The following is an 11846-nucleotide window of genomic DNA, read 5'->3' on the forward strand; positions in this document are numbered from 1 at the left end:
TTCACCTGCAAAATGTAAGAAAATACCTCAGCAACGAATGCTGGTGAACACGCTGACGCAAAAATATTTATTTTACTTTATTACCCCTCGAGACTACGCCTGCCTCGGCCCAACGTGGCTTAGGAATAACAAAGTAAAATAACACATTATAAATATGAGCCTCTACTCTAGGTCATCTCAGCAAACACCGCAGCGTTCGACTTAGTTAAGTACCCGTAAATATACACATAAGGTCGTACTCCCTGCAGGAGAGCGTCCTACGACCAAGGGTGGTGCGATCATGCCCATTCATCGCATAGTACCACCTATGTAAGGATCCAGACATACGTATACCACAGCCTGAGGGCTAGGTTTATACCCTTATTCATAACGGTTTTAGGAACACATAGTTCCTTGTAAACAATTTCAAATAACAAGTTTGACTCATTTTAAATAAGTAAAAGTTTGGGGGCGTATTCACCTTATCTCTTTTGGATCGGCTTCACTCACCGTCCAAGGGACTTTCCCTTTCTTTATCTCGCACCTATAGTACGAGTATAAATATTTGTTAGTCAGATACACGATCAGGCTTAAGACCTTTAGTCTTATCTCAATACTCGATGAACCTTTAGTTCATTTTCTTTTACTTGAAAACCTTTAGTTTAAAAGTAAATTATAAACCTTTAGTTTATATTCAAAACCGGACGTTTTTTCTTCTCCAAGAAACGTAATCATTTTCTTTATTATTTAAGAATACTCTTTATTCATTAAATAATATTTTCATAACAAAGAATATATATACATATATACTTACACACATATATACGTATTCATCATATTCAATAATCAATCTTTTATTCATTTCTTTGTTATGTTTTCTTTCTTTTCTTTTATTGAGGTATCGAATATAACCTCGACTAAAGGCTCAAGCCTTTAATATAATATTGAATTATATTGAATTCGTTATTACGCCTAACCTTAGTGGCGTATAGAAACCCTAGGGACTCGAGCAGCACTCCAACGCCGCTTTAATCTTCTCGACACGCAAATCGAGGAACGCCAAAATCTTCAACACTTGATGACACGACTTTCAAGACTCTTTGTCATCTTAACAACACCTTCTTGATTGAGCGTGGGTGGAGGGAGGTATAAACTTCGAGGAAACGTTGTTACACAAACGAGGGATCGACACGCTTATCGAGGCAAATCGTTATATGTTCTAGAGAGAGGCTAGAGAGAAGTGAGAGAGAATATTTGGTGTGTGAAAATGATCTGCCCATGGCCGCTATTTATAGGGAATATTTTGGATCCCATCGCGTACCGCGATGGGTCCTTTGGCTGGCCCGACGCGTACCGCGACGTAGGCCCGACCAGTCATACACTAGACCTGCCATGTGTTGACACGTTGCAGTGTAACATCCCGAAATTTCAAAGTGATATTAATTATAATACTTACTAATAGAGGGAAAGTTTACTCGGGTTGTCAGGAAATAAATAATAGAGTAGGAGTTGGTATGAGTCGGGCTAGTGTTGGATTAATGGAGACGGGTTAAATGAGAATGGGCCTTAGGTCCATGGGATTTCAGGGATATAAATATCCCCTAAACCCAAAACTATCTTCATTTCCTTACTTTCTACACACACACTCCAAAAACACACACACACCATCTACACCGCCGCCGGGCCGAGGAGAGGAACGGGCAGATCCGAGAGAGAGAGAGAGAGCGATTAGTGTGTTAACAAGTTAAACGAGATCCAAACAAGCTCAAAAGGGTATGATTCTTGATCTTTGAAGTTTAAAGATCCAAGCTTTTTAGTGTATAAGCGACCGAAAATGGTCGGGAAGCGTAGTGGGTGATATTGAACCATAGCAAGGGTGTTAAAATCGCTCAAAATGCTGGACAGAAACCGAACAGCGGCTGATCTGGACAACTTCGCCTGCAACTGGGCAACTTCGCCTTCAAAGCGATGAACTTCGCCTGCAAGCTAAGTTCGCCTGATGAACTTCGCCTGCAAGCTAAGTTCGCCTGATGGCAACTTCGCTGTAAAGTTAAGTTCACCTAACTGGTAACTTTGCCTGAGGCCAAGTTCGCCTGATGACAACTTCGCCTGAAGCCAAGTTCGCCTGATGGCAACTTCGCTGTAAAGCTAAGTTCGCCTAGCTGGTAACTTCGCCTAAAGCTAAGTTCGCCTAAGGTAAACTTCGCCTAGAGCTAAGTTCGCCCGAGGGTTAACTTCGCCTAAAGTCAAGTTCGTTTAGAAAATAAATAAAAATCTAATGAAAAATGTGTTAAGACAGCTCGACCCCAGCCAGGGGCTCTGCCCCTTGGACCCTGCTAGGGGCTGCCGCCCCTAGACCCCGCTGCCAGGGGCGCTGCCCCCGGACCCCCGTTCGTTGTGGGTAGTAGTTAAGACTGGAAAGATGATATGAGTAGTGATAGTTGTTTGATACGTGTACTTGTTATACAGTCAGCCGTGCACAGCTGAAGAAAGGGATTACGATTAACGGTGAACGTAACCGTGTTCAGGTGAGTTTCTAGCCCCATTCCTTGTTATGTTTTCGGGGCTGTGTGCATACTCGATGTGTTGTTAATACATTTATCCTAAGTGATAAGTGTATGTCATATGTGATATGTGTGATAGATATGAATGATTGCTTGTCGGTACGCGAACGATCTTCGGATATTGCGCGTACTGTCAGGTTAAAAATAAAGGTACGAATATTATATATCGAAGATGTATGAATATTTCAAATGAATACTTGTCTGGGCGTGAACGATCTTCGGATATTGCACGTGTCGACAAGGGGTATGGTTGTTAAATGAATGAGGTAAAGAATGCCTAGAGCGTTCTTATGTTATAATGTAAGTATGTGTATATAGGTACACGAATGGCATGTGAGTTCTACGTTCGACATAGTAAGTTAGGATGGCAAATCCCTCTAGCTTCAGTCGGACATAGACTCGGCTGGTGATGGCGTTGTTAAGGACTGCGAGCCTTATACGTGAAGTAGATGATATATGTAGACGTAGATAAGGACTGCGAACCTTATACGTAATGTGGATAGGCGTCAGCATAGGAAAGCACTGTGAACCTTATACGTGCTGTATTTGTAGCATAGGGGAGGACTGCGAACCTCGTACGTTCTATGAATTAGGTTGCAACATAGGGAAGGACTGCGAACCTTGTACGTGTTGTGGATGTATTAAAGCATAGGAAAGGACTGTGAACCTTATACGTGCTGTATTTGTAGCATAGGGGAGGACTGTGAACCTCGTACGTGCTATGAATTAGGTTACAGCATAGGAAAGGACTGTGAACCTTATACGTGCTGTATTTGTAGCATAGGGGAGGACTGCGAACCTCGTACGTGCTATGAATTAGGTTGCAACATAGGGAAGGACTGCGAACCTTGTACGTGTTGTGGATGTACTATGGTATAGGGACGGACCGCGATCCTTGCACGTACCATAAATGGTGAACATAGGTAAGGACTGCGAACCTTGTACGTGTTCACGACCTTGAGTACAGGTATAGACGGTGAACTATGAACGTACTCTCGGTAGACTGAGGTTAGTGATTGTAGATATGTATGTGTGTATGGTAGCAAGTATGTATGTAGAACAGAAGGGTAACTAGTGAAGTATGGATATGTATCTACAGATATGTATGTATGTGTATGTATTGTATGGCGTTCGATTAACTAGAACTCACTCAGCGTAGCTGACTTTTAGTATGCACGCAGGTGAGCTGATTATAGAGTTAGCATGAGGATGACACACGGCATGGATTGAACGGCTGGCATCTGAAGAAAGAAGTAAAGATGTTTTAAATATAAAGTTTTGTGTTATGGTATCAAAGAAAAGATTTAATGTTTTGTAACAAATGATTGATGTTTTATATTCCGTGAAAAGTTTTAATAAACTCTGATTTGAAGAACTGTGTTTATGAGTAAATCCGACGCTAAAGTAGGGTCACCGGGTTCGGGGCTTTACATGCAGGCACCGCTCCACGTGACGACACGTGGCGGCAGAGGTTGCCACCATGTTCCACGTGGCACACGTGTCACACATTGTCAGTCACCCGATCGCGTACCGCGATGGGTGTTTTCTTCTAACCTGTCGCGTACCGTGATGGGTCAGGAAAATCAGAATTTACATTTTAAACCTTCCACTTTGGAATTTGGCAATTTTAGTCCCTAGACTTTGGAAAGTTGATACTTTGAACTCGAAATTTTCACGATGTTACATAAACATTGGAGGAATCAACGAGGATATGTTGCGGGTAGCCTTCCGCAAGAATTTGCGGAGCATTTCCTTGACCATTGTTTAACTGGTAAAGATGGAATGCTTAAAGCATGGGATGATATAATGTCTAACGCAAAATTTATTGCTAAGACAGAAAAGACTTTGGGGTCTGAAAGCCCTAAACAAAAACCTAAGGTGGAGTTCCAAAGTACGTTGATGAACAAACCAGCCTGAGGATCAATTTGGTCTAGACTTCAACCTTCTGCGGAGGCTTCAAAGCAACCAGATGCAAGAATACTAATTGGTAACAAAAACAAGGATCAGAATTTCATTCAAAACAATAATAATTGGACTCCATTGACAAAGACCCCCTCGGAAATTTTAACCACAGAAAACGTTAATTTCAAAAAACCACCACCCCTCATAAAGAGAACGCATCTGAATCCTAACAAGCATTGTATGTTTCATGATGACATTCGGCATCACACAGATGATTGCATTAGCCTGAAGAATGAAATTGAAATCGCAATTAAGTCGGGGAAGTTGGAACACTTGTTAAAAAACGTAAGACAAGCAAACCGAAAACCATCTGCACAGATTAATCCCAGTCCGCACAAAAGCCAGTTAAATATTTGAACTTCCAAATGATTCAAGGAGGTCGAATCAGCGGATACAAAAGGCAAGAAATTGATGACGAAGAATGGAAAAGTGAACCGGTAGTATTCCCACGGGTCAAAGGGGGGACGCGTATGAAGAACACCCGCTGTTAGTCAGTGCCCTGATTGGGCACTATCGATCCCAATATGTTTTCTTTGATATAGGGAATACGTCGGATATAACGTATGAACAGTGTTTTGAGCAACTGGATGAGGAAGACAAGGCGAAGCTAAAACCTATACACGCGCCAGTGTCTGGTTTTGGGTATGAAGTCATGCATCCTCGGGGAGTTATCTCCTTCCCCGTTACTCTTGCGATAGTACTCATTCGCGGACGAAGGATGTAGAGTTTTTGGTATTGCCTGCCAAGTCCAAGCATGATATAATTTTAGGGTGAGAGGCAATTGGCGATACCCGTCTACAGCTCATGGTGCGATAGGAGTTCCAACCCGCACAGGTGTGGTAATTATTCGCGTAAACAAGCATTGTTTCATGACGGAGAGTTCAAAACCAAGTAAAATACCAAAACAAGTTGAAAGAACTGAGCCAGAGAAATGGGTGTTAAATCCAAAATTTTCAGAACAAACAATCACAATTGGCCCCGCTATCTCTGAGATAGTGAGGATGTTTTTGAAGCAATTGTTAACAAAAAAATATGGACATTTTTGCCTGGCAACCCGCAGATATGACAGGTGTTCCAAGAAAAATTGTGGAACACAAACTGCGGGTCAATCCAGCGTTCATCCCAGTTTTCCAAAAGAAACGAAAGATGGGTCATGAGCAAACAAAGGCTATGAATGAGCAAGCTCAAGATTTATTGAACGTTGGGATCATTAGAGAAATTCAGTACCAAATGTGGGTTGCAAATCCAGTCATCTTCCTAAAAGCAATGGAACATGACGGATGTGTATCGATTTTAAAGATTTAAACAAAGCTTGTCCGAAAGATTGTTATCCACTGTCAGGAATTAATTTGAAAGTTGATGCGATGGCACCCTTTAAGTTTAAACGTTTTCTTGATGCCTACAAATGTTACCATTAGATTCGTATGGCGGCGGGGACGAAGACAAAACCGTATTCCATACTAACCAATGCACTTTTTATTACATAATGATAACTTAAATTAAAATGAAGGTATTCATTTTCTTAGCTACTTTGTTGTTGATGTGTGCTCTTTTGTTAATTACCAAAATGCTACTTATAATAATAATAATAATGTTAAAAGTGAAAGTAATAAAAATAATATTGATATTAATTATATTATAATTGTAAATGGAAAAGAAAAGTTCCAACTACATACCTTAGACGTCATGTAATCCAGATTTTTTTATTATTATATACTCTATTTAGTTTATTACATATTGATATTTAACACATTATAAATTTAGAGTTACAATTTTATATTTAAATGTGAAAGACATATCTATCTATAATATATATAAACGAAGACATAAAAATCTTACGTGTCGCGATGTGGTCGCTCCCCCTTTTTTTGGAGTCACCAGATTTGTGTGATTTTTAAATGGAGGCTTCTCATACATTTGACCCGAATTAATGGGTATGGGTCTTACCAAACCCAGATATTCTTTAAACGGGTTATAACATCTCATTAAATTAAAAATTATTCTCATCAAATTATTGATGTAAAAATCCTATAAAATAGGATATAATAAAAATTAATATCTTAGTTATTTTAAAAAAGCTATATATATTATTTAAATTAAAAAACCAATTTGATAGTAAAAAAAATAAACGGGTATTGGGTCTCATCAAACCATAAGTATATTATTAACTTTCATAAATATTATTTATAATTAAAAAACCAATTTTATAGTAAAAAAAATAAACGGGTCTTGGGTCTCATCAAAACCATATAGCTTTTAAAATGAGTTATAACATCTCATTTATTTGTGAAACAATTTATCATCAAACCATAAATATATTATTAATTTTCATACAATAAAAAAATATAAATTCAAAAAATAAATAAAAATTAGAACAAACAATATAAAACAACCCCATAATACGGGGGATAAAAACTAGTTTTAAAATATATATTTCGATGTTTAGAATTATGATAACTTAAATTAAAATGAAGTATTTAATAAGAACATGATTATTTACTTAAATATAACTAATCTATTAAAGAAACACAATGTGTATACATGGCATTTACCTTGGTTGTTCACAAAGGATGTCACCTAGATGTCATGTAGATCATTTCCTTATTAATCATTAAGTATTACCTAAAATACACGGCTATCCATTTAAGCCTTAATTCTCGCGGGTTTTGGGTGACCCGTTAACCTAACAACCCGGAACTTTAAGTACTATATTATTTGATACCATTTATCTTTATCAGCCACAATCATTCTCATTCGCTACTACCATCCAAAACCCTAATCACCTCTTCAGGTCTCCTTCAATCATAAATTCAGTCTTCTATCTATCTAAAGTATTCTTTTAGTTGATGTTTTTTTAATGTTTAAGTGAAATCGTAGATTAACAAAACCCTTACTGTTTGAAAGTTAAATTGCAATCTTTATTTTCCATTATAAACGCAATCAGCCACTGTAAACCCCAATCTAACTGATTCTCTACTTTTTCATCTGTTCGCTTATCAGTTTTGTTATCTTTGTTATTCACTTATTCTTAATCAATCAAATGAACCTCATAGTTTGATAATCATTTTATGATAACTTCAATATCATCCTTACCTATTTATTATATCCCGATTGGTTAGTTAAGGTAGACATATACTTACCCGCATTTTAGTGTTAAGGATGTTCATGTTGAATTTGAAGTTAATGGTGAAGATGATGTTTTTCAACGACGATTGTAAGTATTCATTAACTATATATTGTAAATAATGTTAGTAGCATATATGTTTTACTAATAAAAATGATTAAAAAATGAAGCAAAATATAACATGCACTAAACTATTATTTGGAATGGTGTTAAAGTTTAAAACCAATGAAAAGATATTGTTCAATTTGAATTCTAATTCATGTTATCTTTGTATTATTTGGAAACAACCTTTTATTTTTAACAAGATATCCACATTTTAAAAGTTTTAAATACAATTTTAACATGTTTTTGATTTTTCAACAACTTTCTAAAAACCTAAACATAATTATAATATACGGGATTTAAAGTTCAAATTTCATAATTCAAAATATAAAAATTATTAAAAATATTTTTTAGTCAAATTTCGTAATTCAAAAATATATATTAATTATTAAAAGTTAAAAATATATTAATTACGTTTAACTTTAAACGTAATTTAATTTTAAGTAAATTCGAACATTAATATATATTTTTTAAAACCTTTAGTTATTTTCAAAGTCAATAATAGTTTTTTAATTTTTCCAAAGTTATATGAAATTTCATTTATTATAAATCGTTTTCCAAGTTTCACAGTATATTAATATCACTAATTTTTCTAATAATGTATAATATAAAACATATTATATTTTTACCCATTTTACATTATATAATAAAGAACATATAATGTATAATAAAAAAAATAATGTTTTAATTAATATGTGTTTTTTGTTCTCATGTTATAAGTTATAAAGATGTTTTAACTTTTTATTTATCTTTTTTAGTCTATGTATGTTTTTGTATTTGAATTAAAATAACAATTTAACGTCTCTTAATTTATGTAAATGTATCATTTTGTATAAAAAAATATTTTATTTGCATTTTGCTAAATATAATATATGTATATATATATATATATATAATGTTTTAAATACGATTAACCCGTTGTAACACAAACACTATCCTTATTTACACTAAATTAGAAATGAATTATTATTTAGTAATGTCACATGGACAATAGAGGAAATGAAACGCATTATGTAAAGTCAAGTAAGCATTGGTAGGCTAGGTGATTATCATGTGGACCAGACATTTTCTTTTATTGATAGAGTAATTATTTTATTAGAGGGGTGAGTGTGGTTTCAAATTCATCACTTACCATACTCAATGGTATGGTGATATTTCTTCTCAATCAAATTCACCACTAGTGATGGAATTTAGTGGGTGGTGGTGTGATGTGATGAGTTTATTTTTTTTATGGATCTCAGGTAATTCGCGAGTTGTTAAAACATTGGTTTGTGTCTTTGTGAATTGTGACATTAACCTGAAGCTCCCTCCCTTTCAAATTTTTAAAAAACTTTTTATTTTTTTATTTTTTTTTACTTTTACATGTTTAATTAGGGTTTGTCTTTTTGATAGTTGCATACATTAAACAAAACAATACAGCCGCCCCCATCGAACCATCCTCCACTCCGGCCATCGTCGCGGCGCCGCCAGTCCTCACCACCGCCAACCGACCACTGTCCACTCTACCAGATTTCACTCTTTGTTAATTTATATAGGTTAAATAATGTTTTTTATTAAACCCCCTGCCAACGGTCATAACCCCCCCCCCCCCCACACACACACACAACGGTAACCTTTCTTGAAGTCCAACACGTGATGGCCACCACGGAATCCCCCTCATCACGCGTGATGAGAGGGGCGGCAGTGGTGCTCGTGACCCATCACGCGTGATGGACGATCCATGCGGACCACCCCCAAGCCTCTTAGTAGAGTAACATTATAATAGACTTAAAAACATTTTATCATTTTCAAATATACATTTAATAACTATGATTCGGTAAAAAAAACAAAAATTATGATTGAAATTATGAATTACATATCCACTCCACTTAAAAACATGAAGTCACCACCAACGCATTCGGTTACCATCCTCTCTCCCGTGACTAGTAACTTTCGTGAACCATTAAAAGAACTAAGGAAAAACATATGTAAAAACGTTGAACCATGCATTCACGTTGCGGCGTGTTAAAACACAAAAATTTAGATTGAAACCTAAAACACAGAAAATTATAACTAAGTCGAATTAGGATTCGCGCGTTGCGACGGGACTGTTAAATTGAAAAAACCAGACGTAAAAACGTTGAACCACACACATGTTATATTGTGCTAACTAGCAAAATTTAGACCGAAACGTTAAACAAAAAATTTGTAAAAAATGATAAGTATAGAGAACCAAAGTTGAAAGTAAAAAGTATTCATGTTAAAAATGAAAAAATGATTTGTGAAAAATTTGTAAAAGATGGAAAATATAAGAGTTAAAAATAAAAGAAAATAAAAAATATATATTAACAAAGCATAACGTACCACCATGATACCAAACTTGTATATATATATATGTTTAATATCTTACTATTTAACAAATGATAAAACATCTTTATCTTTAATATATATATAAACGAAATATTTAAAATCTCTTTCGTTGCTCTCTAGATTTTCTCAAGTCGTCAAACTACTTTATTTATAAATGAAGCTTTCTCATGCATTTGACCTGAATTCACATGTATGGTTCTTACCAAACCCAAATAGCTCTTAAATGAGTTATAACATCTCATTAAATTAAAAATTAATTTTACCAAATATTTGATATGAAATCTTATAAAATAGAGATATACTAAATATTAATATTTTATTTTATTTTTTTAAAATGATATTATTTTTAATTAAGAAACAATTTTATAATAACAAAAAATAAACGTATCATGGGTCTCGTCAAACCCAAATAGTTTTTAAACCATAGTATAACATTTTATTAATTTGTGAAACTCTTTCGTTATCAAACCCGAAGTATATTACTAACAACCTTACACTAAATAAAATTAAAATTCAAAAATTTATATCAATATTAGAAACGACTGATGTAAAACAACCACGTCATACGAGAATAAAAACTAGTAACTTCATAAACATAATTAATAAATTTATTATGACCTCATAAAGCACAATCTATTTGAATTTGAAACAATATTTTTTTTTCCTTTTTCTAGTTATTATCAACTTCAAAACAAGTGCGTGTGTACGTATCTTCCTTCACATAAACTGCCACCACGTAATTGTTGGTTTCACGTGTTTTACGTGTATGATGTTTGGTTTCTGTTATCTCATGCTAATTAGGTCTTTAGCGTATAGAAACATATAGTTGTTTAATAGACACGTTGTTGAACAAAACTATCAAAACAAAAGGAAATTGCTAACAAAAATATTTTATAATTAGTTTATTTTAGTAAACGTGCCGTTTTGAGTTGATCTGTTTGACTAAACAGGCATGCTTGAGTTGACATATTTATTTTAAAAGTTCGCCGTTTGGGCTGACTTGTTTAATCGGCTCGTGTGTTGGGTAAGACCAGATTAAGCCATTTAATACCAAATCTAATGTACACATATTACTGATGTTTTACGTTTTATATAAGTGGAATTGGGACCCAAATAGCTCATAACTTATAATTGTTGTAAGGACTAAAGATAGAATACGTGGATTGAGAAACAATCGTTTGCTTGTTGGATCCGACAATCTAGAAAAGGACGACCACCTCACCCCTTTATATGTTTGTTTTGTTTTATGTACGTAAGCATAGCCCATATCACAACTTACCATACTTGTAAGAAAGTATGTATTGATGTCATCTATACCTCTTCTATTTATTGATTGATTTAAATACGCTGGTACTAGGTTAGTAATCTCTCTATATATATATAAGTTTTATGTGAAATCAAATATGAAACATACGTCATAGCATATGAAACACTTGTGTAAACACACCAAAAACGATAATGATCCAAAAAAAAAGCACCAAATAATTTAGTAATGTATAACAATTTTATATAAATGAAATTACATATTTCATTAAATATAATAATGCAAAAAAGATTAGATACAAAAGTTGTTCATAAAGAAAATATTTCTCAATGGAAGTGTTTTCATCCGGTTAGAAAATGTATGTTGTTTCCATAAACAGATGGTTCACACCTTGAGTGTATACTCATCTTTTAACATATCAAGCCCGCTAATGGAGCTGATTTTTTTTAATCCATTAATCTATAGTTGAGTGTAAAAAGTAACTATCATATAAGCACGAACA

Source organism: Bidens hawaiensis, unplaced genomic scaffold, assembly GCF_021521415.1.
Source record: "Bidens hawaiensis isolate Kalapana, Puna unplaced genomic scaffold, B.hawaiensis_p1.1 tig00036695_1, whole genome shotgun sequence".
Lineage (NCBI taxonomy): Eukaryota > Viridiplantae > Streptophyta > Magnoliopsida > Asterales > Asteraceae > Bidens > Bidens hawaiensis.